Raw genomic sequence first — 17,721 nt, 5'->3', positions numbered from 1 at the left:
ATCATCCAGCAAAAAAATAGAGGAGGGATGGGGCGGGGAAGAACTTTTTGTCAGCCATAGGGTTCACCTTTTTTTTTTTTTTTTTTTTTTTTCCAGCAATTGGTTATTAGTAAAGGTCATAGGGCTACATCAAAGTTTAACCTAGTAAAGTCAGCTTAGTCAGCTTTTATCAGATTAAGACCAAATTTGATGGAAGGGATAAGAGTAAGACAAAAACGAAGGGATTCGATTTTGTGTGTAATCATTCAAAAGTCAAGGTCACAATGCAAGGTCAAAATTCAATCTCTATTTTTATTAACACAAATACTGAAACAGTTTTGATCTAATTTTAATCAGATTTGACACAATAAGATGAGAGAGAAACAAGGATTGACTTTTTCTTTTTTTTTAGAACCTGAAGTCAAAGGCCATGGTCACACTGCAAAGTCAACTTGAAATGGTCATCCGATATAGACTAAACTTTTTGTAAGGGTTCAGCGTAAAAAAAAAAATTGATTATGAGAAAAATTTGTCAAAGGTCAAGGTCACAGGGCTAGGCCAACTCAAATATTTATAATAAGATTTGAGTCGTACTTGGTTAAAGTGCTGAGGCAAGAACGAACCTACTCACTTTTGAGAGCAGTCAAAGGGCACTGTAAAAGTATGATACACGTGTCTAATTGTGAATAAAATATCTGAAGCTGTGTTGTGACCTGGACGAAATATGTTGGATGAGCTGAGGATCACAGAAGGTTGACCTATTGCTTTTTAGAACAATAGGTCAATGGTCAACCTCACATGACAAGGTCGAATTAAATAGTTTCTTTTACGATGTTGACTAAACTTTCTGGAGGGATTTAAAAAAAATGGGATTATATGATTATATTTTGAAAAAAAATCAAAGGTCAACGTCTCAGGGAAAGGTCAAAGGTCATGTTCACTGGGCAAAGTCAACACAAATATTTTGTTCTGATGGAGCCAGACTCGGTAGAAAGGTTAAATGTTAGGAAAGACTGAAGTAATGCAATTAGCAGGGTACTACGCTGAAGTCAAGTTCACAGGCAACGTCAAATATTTGGTCATAGTTGGTGGGTGTGGATGATGCTCTCTCTCTCTCTCTCTCTCTCTCTCTCTCAATAGAAAGTGTGATATGAAATGTGTATAATGTTTGGTGAGGACAGCTTGAGGAAATTATTCATATTGGGGAACTGGCCTATTTTCTGCGAAACTGAGACACGCAAAAAAAATAAATTTTCAACAAGGAGAGATGATTAGGAACTAAGTACAAGATACTAAGCGTACAAACAGGTTCAGTTCTCCACTTCATCAACTACACTACAGTTTGACAAGATTTAAGAGCAGGGAAGGGGTGGCATTATCACCGTCATAACAGTTCTGTACCTTTCACTATGGCCATACAATAAACAAAACAAGACGTACTCAATGGCAAAATCAGGATTATCATCAGTTTTAAGCAACATAAAATTAATCACAAAAGATTAAATAAGCAAATACCAACACCCGACTTACGGTGGTCAATATAACCCCATTTTTTATAAATGCAATAACAGCCAATGACCATGCAAAATATCAGTCATGGCTAAGCACACTTTCACAGGACAGCTGTAGGACGTACATTCATGGACAACAATAAAACTTACAGTAAATATCCTGAACAACCATCATAACTCAGATGGCATGAGCTTAAAGAGGCAGCTTCCTCCCTCAACATCACTGTATGTTCAGTACCCCAGTGCTAATAAAAGCAATTGAAAAGTGGCTTCACACCTCAAATTCTTTGTACAACCCCCACAGCTAAGCTGGATCTCGCGGTGGTCATTATTTACTCGGCCCACCTCCATCTCGCTAGTGGGTGCCTGCATTCTTTCTCCTCTCACGTGCGGGTTTGGGAATGGGATCAAGATTGCGTGACAAGAATGTAAAATCTGGAGATACACTGAAGAAGGAAGGTAAATTATTCAACGGCAGCAGAAATAAAAGAGTGGAAAACACCAGGTGTAATCCTATGCCACAAAACACCGATGTAGCGCCATAAGGGACCAGCGTGTGAGATAATGTGTGCGTTGGTACAGGCGACTATAACTGTGGCATTAGATGAAATTGAGAGAAACCTGAAAGAAGGTGACAGCTTTTTTAACGAAGGAAATCAAATTTAATAGCATGGAAAAACAATTAACTTGCGGCACAAAGTGAAAATCTGTATATGAAAATAGTGCTAGATTGATGGAAGAAATTAAATTAAGAAAAGGTGGAGAACATAGTTAAAAAGAACAGATGGCTGAGCAGAAACACAGTAAAAAAAAAATAAGAAAAATACGGAAATGTTGAATATAAATAGGGCTGAACTGTGGATGGGAAAATTGTTAAGGAACATAAGAGAAAAAAATTAATACAGAAAAAAAAAAGGTAGAATATGTTGAATACATGAATGAATAGACACAGGCCAAAAATGAAACCAAAAATGCAGACTGTAAATGAAACCAAGTAAAAAAAAATAAAAGTTTGGAATAACTGGCAGGAAGAATATCAAAAATGAAAGATGGTAGCCTACCTTTAGAAGTGGTGGGGACACTGACAGGAAAGAAAACAACGACCGTGGCGGAAACTGGAAAGGCGTTATATTCGTCTGGAAAGCCGAGAATACTGGAAGGTTTGCAAAAATTTTGTGTAAGAGTGACTGGAATCCTGGTTTTGATGGTTTACATAAATGCAGTGTTGCATAGCCCATGATTTCATCATCCTTTGTGTAATTCTAACGTACAGTATGCTGCATGTTTGATCACGAGCGTGTTCTACCTCCTTCCCCCCTCCTCCCTTATAGTAGAGTAAGTCGTTCTTTCTGTTGTTCAGAGCAGGATTGTCAACTCTTTGTCCCCATGGCTTCATTTGCGCGTCCTTCTTACAAGTTGTATCAAGCTCTGCCGGCCCCTATATAATGAGCTCAGTCTCTGCATTATTGCCACTTAGATCTACTCCTCATTTTGCTCACATCTCTGTCCTCCCCTGTACACTTGTTATTATTGTGAGTGCTCAGGAAGTCTCCAACCATCTAGCAGCTGTGTAATTTGAGTATAAGTGTTATTACATTTTGTTCTTGTATTGTATAGCATAAGGTGTTAATTTGTAGGCCTAGTGAGGTTTTTGTGATTCATGTAAAGTTTGGATGTCACTCATAATTAATAATATTTTGTATCTGTAATAATATATCTTGCATTCACTGAGTATTATCTGGTATTTTCATTTTATCAGGGCTGACTTAGATAAATTTACTCTTGCTAATTTCGTGTTAATAGAGGCTATTGCAGTTAACCATATATTTAACCTGTTTTTGCCATTACATTATCCTTATGAGTCCTGAATGTTTTGTTGTTAGTTTGAGCATTAAACTTTAACTTGTAATTTTACCTAACTCTTTGTTTTGAACCTGGAACTTTGCGGGACAGTTTTCTCTGTTCCGTAACATAAATTTCGCGACCTCTTATCAGGATATTCAGGATATTATCATAAGGATATTGCTTGATATTTTGTGACTGTGATTTATTCATGATGTCTACTATTACTACGCTTGATGAAGCCAAAGATTTTTTGTCAAATGTGCAAACAGTGTGTGATGTAGAAAACAGAACAAAGAATGAACTTAAGCTTGTTGCTCAACAATTGGGAATTGCTGTTCGCTCTCATCATTCTAAAGATCAAATTGTTGACATGATTAATGAAAGCTTGTTTAATGTAACTCCTCCAAATGAGCAAACGCAGATTGAATTAGCTAAGTTACAGCTAGCCCTGCAGGAGGCTCGTGTTAAGGAGGCTGAATTTCAGGCAAATACTAAGGAGGCTGAGTTTCAGGCACGTGCTAAGGAGGCTGAGTCTCAGGCTCGTATTCAGGAGGCACAAATTGAACTTGCTAGGATTCAGGCAGACCATGAGTATCGCATGAAACAATGTGGAACTGGATCATCTAGCTCTGATGATTTTGATGTGGCTAAAAATGTTAAACTTGTCCCTCCTTTTAATGAATCTGATTAAACAAAGTATTTTCAGTTGTTTGAGAGGGTAGCTACAGGTTTTAATTGGCCAAAAAAGTATTGGCCAGTACTCCTTCAAACTGTTCTCACCGGTAAAGCTCAAGTAATTTATGCATCTTTGCCTCAGGATCAATCTGATAATTATGATGTAGTTAAGAGCTTGATTCTTAAGGTCTATGAGCTTGTTCCTGAAGCCTATAGAGTAAAATTTAGGACAACTTATAAACAAGATAAGCAATCCCATGTTGAGTATGCAAAAATCAAAGAAGATCTGTTAGAGCAGTGGTTAAATTCTAAGAATGTGGATTCTGATTTTGACAAATTTAAGCAGATGATTTTGCTGGAGGACTTCAAAAGGTGTGTTAATAAAGATGTAAGCCTAAATATTGATGAGAAAAGAATAGATAATTTGTCTGATGCTGCAGTTTTAGCTGATGAATATGTTCTCACTCACAAGAGATATTCTAAAGAAAAAAGGAAAGCTGAGAGGAAGTACGTTGCCTCTACTCAGAGTACAGGTAACAGGAAAGAGAATAAAGATGATGTTTCTCAGGAAGTAAATACCGGCTTCACCTCTAGATTTCAGAAACGTGAATGTACTTATTGTAGTAAGCTTGGTCATACTACGGAGAAATGTTTCAGGAGACAGCGTGATGTGAACAAAAAGGAGTCTCTAAATATTCAGTCAATTGGTCTAGTGTCCACCCTTGAGAGTACCCAGAATTCTTTAACTGAGTTAACTGAACCTGCTTTGAGGGGTAAATTAAATTCTCATGATGGAGCTCCTCTTTTGAGTAGTAACGTGGGTGACACTCTCAAGAGTTCATGTGCTAATTTCCTGTCTGATGGTTTTGTCAGTCCTCTGGACAGTAATGACAGGAAATCAGTTAAAATATATCGTGATACAGGTGCTTGCCAATCCCTTATGCTGACCAGTGTTCTAGGCTCTAATGTTAATTCCTCTGACGAAACTGTAATCCTACAAGGTGTAGGGAATAATTACTTCTCTGTCCCTCTGTGCAGAGTGAATTTAGAGTCTGGTTTTGTTAGTGGTTCCGTTATGGTTGGGTTGGTTGAGACACTCCCAATGTCAGGTGTAACTTTCTTACTTGGAAATGATATTGGTGGAAGTCAAGTGTGTCCAGCTCCTCAGTTGTCTAGTGAGCCAGTGGCTGTGGCCCAGGATTGTGATGTCCCTGATGTGTTCTCTGCATGTGCTGTCACTAGGGCTAAGTCTAAAGTTACTGGTGACTTAGAGGATAATGATGATGATGATGTTATCCTAGCTGACACTTTTCTTGCTAATTTGGACCACTCACCAGATGAGGCAGTACCCTGTAGTGTTGATAATTTGTCTCGTCAAGAGTTGGTTGAGTTGCAGGTTGCTGACCCTGAGTTGAAAGGTCTAGCTAACTCTGCTTGCAGTGAGGAAGAGTCAGCCGGTGCTTCTACTTGTTATTATATAAAGTCAGGAGTACTTATGAGGAAGTGGAGACCCCCAACAGCATCAGCCGACTGTGAATGGGAGGTTGTACATCAAGTTGTCATCCCTCGTGTTTGTAGGCAGGATATCATTAGAGTGGCTCATGATTCCAGTTTGCAGGACACCTTGGAGTGAGGAAGACTGTGGCACGCATTTTGAAACACTTCTACTGGCCAGGAATCTTCAGGGATGTTTCCTGGTATTGTAAGTCTTGTCACACCTGTCAAGTTGTGGGGAAGTGTAATCAGACCGAAAAGGTTGCACCTCTAGTTCCCATTCCTCCTTTTGAGGCGCCTTTCACCCGTGTGTTGGTGGATATTGTGGGCCCTCTTCCTAAGACTTCTTCAGGATTTTCTTATGTGTTGACCCTGATTGATATGGCTACTCGTTATCCTGAAGCCATTCCACTTACAAATATCTCAGCAAAGAACGTGGTTAAGGAAATGCTAGGGTTCTTCACAAAGTTTGGTCTGCCCAAGGAGGTACAGTCAGACCGGGGAAGTAATTTCATGTCAAATGTTTTCAAGCAGTCTCTGAAAGAGTTGGGCGTCACTCAGATCACGTCTTCAGCTTACCATCCCCAGACCCAAGGAGCGTTGGAGAGATATCATCAAACACTCAAATCGATGCTCAAGAAATACTGTTTGGAACATCAGAAAGACTGGGATAAAGGTCTTCCATTTGTTGTGTTTGCTGCAAGAGAATCTCCAAATGAATCACTGGGCTTCTCACCTTTTGAACTACTGTTTGGCCATGAAGTAAGAGGACCCCTTAAGCTACTCAAGGAATGCTGGCTGTCGGAGGAAGATGACGTCAACCTGCTGGAGTATGTGATGAAGTTCAAAGAACGGCTGTCCACTGCTTTACAGCTGGCGAAAGAGAATTTAGGAGCTGCTCAGGAGAAGATGAAGACTTGGTATGATAAGAAGTCCAGGTTACGCCACTTTCAGCCAGGATATCAGGTTTTGATTCTGCTACCGGTTCATGGGCAACCTCTTCAAGCCAAGTTTAGTGGTCCTTATTTCGTGGAGAAGAAACTCAGTGATGTCAACTATGTCATCGCCACACCAGATCGTAGAAAGAACAAGCAACTTTGTCACATCAACATGCTAAAGTTATATCACAGGTGGGACGAAAATAATCCAGTCTGCACTGTAGCTGTTCCACCCGAGTCTGCAAGTGAAGTTCTCCCATGCAGCATGAGCCTGAGTGATAGTTTGGGGAAGAATCCTGATATCATGAATGATCTCCAGACTAAGCTTTCTCATCTAGCTCCCGAGGAAAGGCAGGAGTTTTCGGCATTACTGCAGGAGTACCCGCAAGTGTTCCATGCCACTCCAGGAAGAACCACTGTGTTGATGCATGATGTCGATGTTGGAGGCGCAAAGCCAATTAAACTGCCTCCTTACCGTGTGAACCCAGTGAAAGTTCCTCTCATCCAGAAGGAGCTTGGCTACCTGTTAGACCACAAGATGATTGAGCCATGTCAGAGCGAGTGGAGTTCTCCTGTCACTCTAGTCCCTAAGCCAGGTGGGTCACAGCGGCTTTGCATCGACTACAGACGTGTTAATCAGATAGCCAAAACAGACACTTACCCTCTCCCTCGCGTGGAAGATTGCATAGACAAGATCGGATAGGCTAGGTACATAAGTAAGTTTGATTTGTTAAAGGGATACTGGCAAGTACCTATGACTGAACGTGCTAGGGAGATCTCATGTTTTGTAACACTAGGAAAGACTTTTGCATGTTCTGTAATGCCATATGGTATGAAGAATGCACCAGCCACATTTCAGAAGCTCATGAATGTTGTAACAGAGGGTTTGGCGGGGTGTGTTGTTTATATTGATGATGTATTAATCTTCAGTGACAACTGGAAAGATCACCTATGCCATGTCAGTAAATTTCTTGAGCGTTTGGTTCAGGCTAATATTGTAGCTAATTTATCAAAGTGTGAGTTTGGTCAAGCTAAAGTTCAGTACCTTGGGTACGTAATTGGTGATGGACATGTTGCACCACCAGGAGCTAAGGTTCAGGTTATAAGTGATCTTCCCAGACCTAAAAGTAGGAAAGAGCTACAAAGATTTTTGGGAATGGTAGGTTATTACAGGAGATTTGTTCTTAACTTTTCAATTCTTGTATCACCACTTACAGACCTACTGAAAAAGGGTGTTAAATTTGTCTGGACCGATGACTGTGAATCCTCTTTCAGCAAACTTAAAGCTATCCTATTAAGTCAGCCAGTGCTCGCTACTCCAAATTTTGCTAAGCCTTTTAAGATGGCTGTTGATGCAAGTGATACAGTGGGGCTGTTTTGCTGCAAGAGTATGATCAGGGTATTGAACATCCTGTATCTTATTACAGTAAGAAGTTCACTCCACCTCAAAAGAACTACTCAACTATTGAGAAAGAGCTTTTGGCCTTGATTTTGGGTTTACAGCATTTTTCATTTTATTTGTGTTCTGATTTTGACCCCATAGTCATTTATACCGATCATAACCCACTGAAATTCCTTAGTAAGTTTAAAGATAAAAATCAGAGATTGACAAGATGGAGTCTACTTCTTCAGGAGTATTCATTAGACATACAACATGTCAATGGGAAAGAAAATGTTATTGCAGATTGCTTATCTAGACTTTAGACAGATTGTTTTAGAGTAATAAGAAATTTCCTTTGTAAATTTCTTTTTCTTTGTGGGGAGGTGTTACATAGCCTATGATTTCATCATCCTTTGTGTAATTCTAACGTACAGTATGCTGCATGTTTGATCACGAGCGTGTTCTACCTCACTCCCCCCTCCTCCCTTATAGTAGAGTAAGTCGTTCTTTCTGTTGTTCAGAGCAGGATTGTCAACTCTTTGTCCCCATGGCTTCATTTGCGCGTCCTTCTTACAAGTTGTATGAAGCTCTGCCGGCCCCTATATAATGAGCTCAGTCTCTGCATTATTGCCACTTAGATCTACTCCTCATTTTGCTCACATCTCTGTCCTCCCCTGTACGCTTGTTATTATTGTGAGTGCTCAGGAAGTCTCCAGCCATCTAACTGCTGTGTAATTTGGGTATGAGTGTTATTACATTTTGTTCTTGTATTGTATAGCATAAGGTGTTAATTTGTAGGCCTAGTGAGGTTTTTGTGATTCATGTAAAGTTTGGATGTCACTCATTATTAATAATATTTTGTATCTGTAATAATATATCTTGCATTCACTGAGTATTATCTGGTATTTTCATTTTATCAGGGCTGACTATGATAAATTTACTCTTGCTAATTTCGTGTTAATAGAGGCTATTGCGGTTAACCATATATTTAACCTGTTTTTTGCCATTACATTATCCTTATGAGTCCTGAATGTTTTGTTGTTAGTTTGAGCATTAAACTTTAACTTGTAATTTTACCTAACTCTTTGTTTTGAACCTGGAACTTTGCGGGACAGTTTTCTCTGTTCCGTAACAGCAGCTAGAGTAGATCTTCCAGGAATATCAGTACATGATGTTAGTAACTGAATATCAGTAATTGCCGGTGTTCGTGGCGCAACTGCTTGTAACTGGAATGTTTGCATGAGTAACTGAAGAACTAGTAAGTGGGATAACTTGGAATGGAATAAACATTAACCAACCATGCTGTATAAAAAATATGTCATAAAAGAGTAAGGATGGGATTACTTGTCGGAGTTATGCCTCAACCTAGTTCCAGTGTTTTTTTTTTTGCGTATTGCCAGTTCTACATTATCAAATATTTTATTAAATACTTTCTGTACACGTTTATAAAAGTGGGATCGTAACTGCGATGATGATGAGGGTGATGATGTTGATGATGGTATGGGTGATGGTAATGGCATGACCATCATCATTAACATCCTGTCCCACCTTCCCACTCACATAGGGTGGGAGGGATCTAAAAAGAACATAAAAGGGCAAAAACAACTGTGAACAGAGTGCTAAATAAAAATGCGCCACACGTCTGCCAACTCACCACTCTCGCCTCCGATACTCATAACTCCACCACACACGCCAAACGTTCTACACACAGTTCATCATGTCTGTGGCACAGAGCCATTCCGTTGAGGGTGACATTGTTTTTAAATGGTCCCCGACCTACTTTTACGTGAAACTAATGAATTGCAGGAAGCCCACCACTTCAGTCGGGTGCCTTTAGACATATTTTGTTCTGGCTTTATTTAACGATTTTCTGTGTTGTAACAGTGAGGTGCATTAACTGAATGTGTGTTGTCGTGAGATGCATTAGAATGAGGACATAACAGATTATTTGCGAGTTGTATTTTGGGTTGATAATGAAGAAGGGGACCATGACAGCCAAACCATTGTCTTGCTAGGTGCACTAATGTTTCTGAGTGATGAATGTTTGGTGGGCGTTCATGGTGGATATTGTGTTGCTGGTGGTTTTAGCTGGCTGTGGGAGATGTGTGTATTTGTACTGTAGTGTTGATTACAGGAGAATGGATGTTTATAAAGTACTCTGAGAGGTGCAAGGAAGTTGTTCGTGTTTTGTTTCCTTGCGATTTGGCTCGTGCAACATAAAGCTATATGGGTGGGATGGTCCCCATACTGATCGAATTAAATGTGTACTGTATCTCTCAAATTCATGTGGTCTTTGACTGGGAGGGTGTCCTAGATGCTGACAGGCTTTTCGGCATTATAGTCTTTCACTGAATGAATACTTAATTGACAGAGTTGTAAGGAATCGACCTATACTAATATTCTCACTTTTCTTCTGATTTTAACTAGAATTTGGTGAAAGGATGGAGGGTTGATTTTATACTCTTTACTTTTTTATTTTATGGTTCATATGTCAAAAGTCAAGTTCACATGCCAAGGTTAACGTACATAGTTTTGATCCGAATTAGTACAAATCTGATGAAAGAACTGAGGGCAAGGCAAGAACAAATGGTGCTAATTTTGAAAACAGTCAAACGTCAGAGAAATATTGTAACGCAATGTAATAACTGTTAGTTAAATAATAATGCTACAGATAGCTGTTTCTTTTTTTCTACAGCTAAGGAATGCAGAACCAGTTACTTAGAGGTGATTCTGGTTCATGTAGGTCTTGTTTCGGATTCTGGAGGTAAAAAACACTGGGCGTGAGAGAAACAACACTTGTACCATACCTCTTACCCTTCAATATATCCTATTTCAACGCCATTCACAATTATCCCACGCCTGGGTACTGAATGGGGAAAAAAGTAATGTATGAAGGCATAGTATTAAATCCAAGCAGACGGAAGAAAGACGGTGGCAACGTGAGAGGAATAAGGCACCAACAGTGAAAGACAGGTGGCATGAGAGGACGACAGCGAGATCTAGAGAGAAGAGAGCACTGATACACTACACATCCAGCGACAGCGACAAGTAAAATAATCTCAAACAATAGGGTGACACATCTCTAACATACGGCAACAGCAATGCAGTACATAACACATCCATTATACGGTGGCAGTTTTCAAGCAATTTAGAGTGGAAGCATGGAAGGAAAAAAAAGCCACATCCAGGTACTGTGATTCCAGCTCTTCACATATGGAAACTAAACTTGGACCTTGTCGGAAGAACACATATTAAGAGTGAGAGCAGTGGAAACGAGTCATTTGAGAGGAACAGGTAGAGCTGCATGGAGAGAAAGACAGACAAAAGGAAGAGTAAAGGAATGTTGTGGTATTGATATGGATGTGTTTGAAAGTGTTAAGAGAAATACTTTGAGTGTTTAGGCATGTGGAGGGAGAGAGGGAGGCCAGTGATGAAGTGGAGGGATGGAGCAGAGATATATATAAGAGAGAAGAGTGATTTGGAAGGAGAGCAGCCAAAAGTCACAGGACAGGGTGAAGTAGAGGTGCTTCGTTTGTGGCCACTCGTTACAGAATTATGACATCTTAATTTAGACAGACAGACTGATAGCGGTTTAATTGAGACTTCAAGAATCATAAGTAATAAGCCTTGTCTACAATCAGCTCAAGAATACCAACCCTACCTCATCCTGCCACACCGTGCATCTGCTTGCCACACCGAGCTGCTTTCAGTCACCAAGAGAATATTTTTCAGCAAGTGGTTACTTAATCACAACATATCATTCTCCTTACCACCATCAACCATCAGACATTCATCCAGCAGTGGTCAGCCATCAGCAATCTCACCATACCTGCATGCCTGTTTACCATCCAGTATGCCTGCCTTCCTGGAGTCTGCCTGCCTACCTGACTACCTATTGCCCCTCCTTGCCTCGCACCCCAGCAGGATTTTATCGAGACTTCCTACAGTATCACATCACGAAGTACAACACTCAGATGTCATTATCTAGCCACGCTCTTCGGGTGTAAGCACCTGTTAAGTCACTCACTGCAGCTCTTGGCAACAAGTACAGAAAGAAATCAAACTCTCTACACAAGTATTAATCAACAGTGGCTTCTCCAATAAAGAAATCAACCTAAAAAAGGAAAATCATCGATAACTAGTACAACAACAATAACGACAGAAACCATAAGAATGAGGATGACATTAGCCATTACTACAGGGGTACCTTCTCAACACCCTACAAGAAAAAAGACATTATAAAACAAATAGTGAAGCGAAATGTGAAGCCATTAAACCCCGAAAAGAGACTTAACCTGGTAATATACTACAAGAGTACAAAGACCAGTCACCTACTACTAATGAACAGCCCCCGCCAGGAGAGACATACTTCAGAGGTCACATGTTGTATACAGGTTTACTAGTCAATGAGCATACTGTGAAACCCTTCCCTCTGTCTATGTGGGCATGACGATCATGAAATTGTCTCAGTGCCTGAGTTACCACCTTACAGCTGGGGCACCTAAACACCTTAAACAGAACACATAAATGCCTTTACAAGGAAAATATTGTGAGAAAATACAGAAATTTTAACCCCATGTAAAGATGTAAGACGCTTCCCCTTACTAGAAGCACTGTATATTAAGGAGGCAAACCCCAAACTCAATATGCAAACAGAAGATCTCCAAGCCCTCCCAAGGCTACGGCGGGCCACACCCGTTATAACAACCAATCAGGATGGAGTACACACAGTTGTCTGATCCCAGACATGGATTAAATGCCGCCCAGATCACCTACCCAGCGTGAGGAGAAAGGCTGAAAGGACGACCAGCAGCGATGGACGCCACATATCCTGCTACTGCCTGCAACCTGTTGAGGGGGACAAAAAGCAGATCAGTCTCTGGCGGCCCTGACGAAGATCAGGGGAACTGTGGTTTGGTTTAACATCAGGGCGTGGTATAGCTTCATCAAGCTCCAGGATTCTGGCGTTGATGTTTTCATGCACCTCCAGGCTGTCATAGCACCAAGCCCACGGCACCTTCAAGGGTCCCATGGTGATGGTGAGACGGTCTCTTTGGGACTACCGAGGGTCCTGAGGCTCGGGATGTTACTGGACCGGAAGGCATAGCTGTGCAGGGTTCTGCCTATGCACTGTGACATCTCGTGGCCGAGGGACGCCAGGCCAGGGGTCCTGGGAGTCCTGAGGAATAAGCACCATCTTGGAAATGTGCATCGTGACGGCAAGGGCTTTTTTCGGGGGTGACAAGGGGGCTTTGCACATTCTTCTCCCCAAGTTGTTTAAGGAGAACGGGCTGCCTCACCTTGTCATCCCCGAGTGCTTTGCCCACAATGTGCGTTCTGCCCCTTGCTGTGGGGAGCAGATCGAGAGACACGTGTCAGTAATGAACACTGACGTTTCACACTACTAGGAGAGGAAGATGCTGAAGGGTAGGGGTAGGCAGATCCCTATCGAGAGACAGAGGACGAGGAGGAAGAGGAGGAGGTAGACTGGGAATGAGGGACAGGAACTGCACCGGGACGACAGCCAAGAGGACTTCTGCTGGTGCAAGAAACAAGGAAGGGGGAACATGACGAGGAAGGCGGGTAGACTGTCTATGGGATACAGACAAGGACCGACTGGAAGCAGCAGGCAAAACACGGACCTTGTGGGTGGCCTTTGGTAATTAACCATCGAGAGACTGACAGGGGGAGGCAGAAGCTGGACAAGGTTGGGCAACAGGGGAAGGGATCAATGACAGAGCTGCAGGGATGGAGGAAGTTGATGATGTAGGCAGATAGGATGGAGCACTAGGAACAGGAGCTGATGAAGAGGTGGAAGAGACCGTGACTGACCAAGACACGGCTTGTGTACGAGGAACAGTCACCAAAACCCATGCTATGAACAATCTGACATGCCTCTCTAAGTGACATTGGTTCGCGAGCACGAGTACGAGACCTCACCTCTAACATGAAGGTGGGACAAAAAAGGACGTAAGCTGGATGACCACTACCGCAATTAGGACAACTTCATGCAACAGCGAAGCAGTCTACTATAATATGATCAGGCTGAGCACATCTAGGACAAGTAGTCATTGGACGACATCATTTACTGAGATGGCCATAACTCCACCAAGATCGGCAGTGGTGAGGAGGATCAATAATTTCTGTCACTGGGAATTTCATACCACCAGTAATAACATGACCGGGAAGAGATCGTGAATCTAAGGAGATGATAGCAATAATAATAGGGCATGTTCGATTTCCTCGTGGTGGAATATTGTAGCAATGAACGGACAGCATATCATAACCCAACTCCTGTAGGGCGGCCTGATGTCTGGCGAACAATCAGAAAACTCCCTGTCAACCAACCGAATATGTAGAGGACCTGCAACGGTACCAACAATGGAACTGAGACGCAAATTTCTGGAAGTCGGAATGGGAGCACCGGTAGTAACCAACAGAGAACTCATAGCATCAGCCTGGGCTTTATTTTGGACAGTAACATCACACAGGGAATGGAATGTCAAAGTCTTCCCAACATGATGGAGCAAAAGTATATGGAACTGTAAATCATCCGGAGAGCATAAGGCAGAATGGTAAAATACTTTGTCCAGCTCTGACTGTCAAAAATGGTGATGAAAACGAATGACAAGGGGTAGAAAGAATGGAGGGACGGAGATGAGAGGAACAAAGATTGGAGGTGGACTTGGACTGAACGGGGTTCGAGATAGACGACGCAGGTGTAGAGGCAGAATGGGGGTCATAAGGTTCTAGTGTGACAATGAGGGAAGAGGCGGCAACAGAGGAACTAACAGGAACATCAGGAACAGCTGGTAGATTTGAGGGAAATGTTGAAGTGTTTGGCAGATTGGTTGAAAATTGGTCAGATGAAGCGTCCATAACCGAGTCAGAGGTCGTCAAGGTATCAAACGGGGGTGGGTAAATGCAGGTGGGGGGGCCCTACCGAGGCCCCGCATTCAGAGCTTCGAGATCTAAAATGAAGCCTGACTTAAAGAGGCAGGCAGAGACATCCGCACTCTCCCAAGGCTCGGTGGAGAGAGAGAGAGAGAGAGGGAGAGAGAGAGTTCTCTAAGTCTCGAGGGCACAACAGAATAGTGCAAACGTAGGAAGGTATTATCCGTTTTATATTCCCGTGTTTTATCTATTAATCCGATTACCTTATTGACTTTGTTATATGCTTCTGTGCACTCTTGGTCTAGCTCGTAATCCTAATACCCGCACTGACAGTGAAGGCGGGTGTTATAATTTTTCTAATTGTGTGTGTGTGTGTGTGTGTGTGTGAGAGAGAGAGAGAGAGAGAGAGAGAGAGAGAGAGAGAGAGAGAGAGAGAGAGAGCTAAGTAACTGTTTTCATTCGATTTTAACCAGACATGGCACACAGCAGTACGTAAGGAGTAGAATACAGAGGAGGCCTATTGGTCAGTAACAACGTCACTGCCCAATAGGCTAGAGGAGAAAAAAATGCAAATTTTCCCTACTAACCACATCATCCAGCAAAAAAAATAGAGGAGGAATGGGACAGGGAAGAACTTTTTGTCAGCCATAGGGTTCACCTTTTTTTTTTTTTTTCAGCAAATGGTTATTAGTAAAGGTCATAGGGCTACATCAAAGTTTAACCTAGTAAAGTCAGCTTAGCTTTTATCAGATTTAGACCAAATTTGATGGAAAGGATGACAGTAAGACAAAAACGAAGGGATTCGATTTTGTGTGTAATCATTCAAAAGTCAAGGTCACAACGCAAGGTCAAAATTCTATCTCTATTTTTATTAACACAAATACTGAAACAGTTTTGATCTAATATTAATCAGATTTGACACAATAAGATGAGAGAGAAACAAGGATTGACTTTTTCTTTTTTTTTAGAACATTAAGTCAAAGGCCATGGTCACACTGCAAAGTCAACTTGAAATGGTCATCCGATATAGACTAAACTTTTTGTAAGGGTTCAGCATAAGAAAAAAAATTGATTATGAGAAATATTTGTCAAAGGTCAAGGTCACAGGGCTAGGTCAACTCAAATATTTATAATAAGATTTGAGTCGTACTTGGTTAAAGTGCTGAGGCAAGAACGAACCTACTCACTTTTGAGAGCAGTCAAAGGGCACTGTAAAAGTATGATACACGTGTCTAATTGTGAATAAAATATCTGAAGAAGCTGTGTTGTGACCTGGACGAAACATGTTGGATGAGCTGAGGATCACAGAAGGTTGACCTATTGCATTTTAGAACAATAGGTCAATGGTCAACCTCACATGACAAGGTCGAATTAAATAGTTTCCATACGATGTTGACTAAACTTTCTGGGGGGATTTAAAAAAAAATGGGATTATATGATTATATTTTGAAAAAAAATCAAAGGTCACCGTCTCAGGGAAAGGTCAAAGGTCATGTTCACTGGGCAAAGTCAACACAAATATTTTGTTCTGATGGAGCCAGACTCGGTAGAAAGGTTAAATGTTAGGAAAGACTGTAGTAATGCAATTAGCAGGGTACTCCGCTGAAGTCAAGTTCACAGGCAATGTCAAATATTTGGTCATAGTTGGTGGGTGTGGATGATGCTCTCTCTCTCTCTCTCTCTCTCTCTCTCTCTCTCTCTCTCTCTCTCTCTCAATAGAAAGTGTGATATGAAATGTGTATAATGTTTGGTGAGGACAGCTTGAGGAAATTATTCATATTGGGGAACTGGCCTATTTTCTGCGAAATTGAGACACGCAAAAAAAATAAATTTTCAACAAGGAGAGATGATTAGGAACTAAGTACAAGATACTAAGCGTACGAACAGGTTCAGTTCTCCACTTCATCAACTACACTACAGTTTGACAAGATTTAAGAGCAGGGAAGGGGTGGCATTATCACCGTCATAACAGTCTTTACCTTTCACTATGGCCATACAATAAACAAAACAAGACGTACCCAATGGCAAAATCAGGATTATCGTCAGTTTTAAGCAACATAAAATTAATCACAAAAGATTAAATAAGCAAATACCAACACCCGACTTATGGTGGTCAATATAACCCCATTTTTTATAAACGCAATAACAGCCAATGACCATGCAAAATATCAGTCATGGCTAAGCACACTTTCACAGGACAGCTGTAGGACGTACATTCATGGACAACAATAAAACTTACAGTAAATATCCTGAACAACCATCATAACTCAGATGGCATGAGCTTAAAGAGGCAGCCTCCTCCCTCAACGTCACTGTATGTTCAGTACTCCTGCACTAATAAAAGCAACTGAAAAGTAATACATGCCATTCCATTTGACGACATAACTAAAATATCACACATATTAACAAATTGCAAAATCATTCACGGTCAGGAAAAACTTACAAAAGCTTCGCTTGTCACGGTTCAAAGAAGACATAAAAGACGCCGTAGAAACTTTAAAACTTGACTCTTTCCCGATCTCTGCCAAGGATGTTGTTAACTTCGACAGAGCCATTTCAACAGCCAGAAAATGTCATATCCCAGTTGATAACACTTAAAACTTCCTTGTCTTTTCCTCTGAAAAAGAACAACGTATCAATAAAAGTAACAAATTAGAGAGAAAAATTGAAACAATTCCAGAAAATAAAAGACTCCATCTCCGATCCGATCAAAATACGTAGGCAAGACAACTGGAGGAAAATTTTGTTTAAACTCATGATCACAGAACAAACAGCAACATATTTTGAAAGACAATACTAATCACTTATATCCAGGAACTCATTTAGCGTTACTGTTAAGTGATGGGACTATTCCCAACATGGAGGAATAAGCAACCAACTTTACCATCAGCTACACATCATTCTTCTTCTTCTTCATCAGCGTTATTTACCCAACTTTATGTGGGGGCGCTGTGCTTGATGAGCCTCTTCCACCTGCCTCTATCGCCTGCCATGTTCGTATCCA

The sequence above is a fragment of the Coenobita brevimanus genome, chromosome 93, assembly GCF_032717465.1.
Source record: "Coenobita brevimanus isolate Jiangsu-jjx chromosome 93, ASM3271746v2, whole genome shotgun sequence".
Lineage (NCBI taxonomy): Eukaryota > Metazoa > Arthropoda > Malacostraca > Decapoda > Coenobitidae > Coenobita > Coenobita brevimanus.
Note: the sequence above shows the minus strand (reverse complement) of the source record.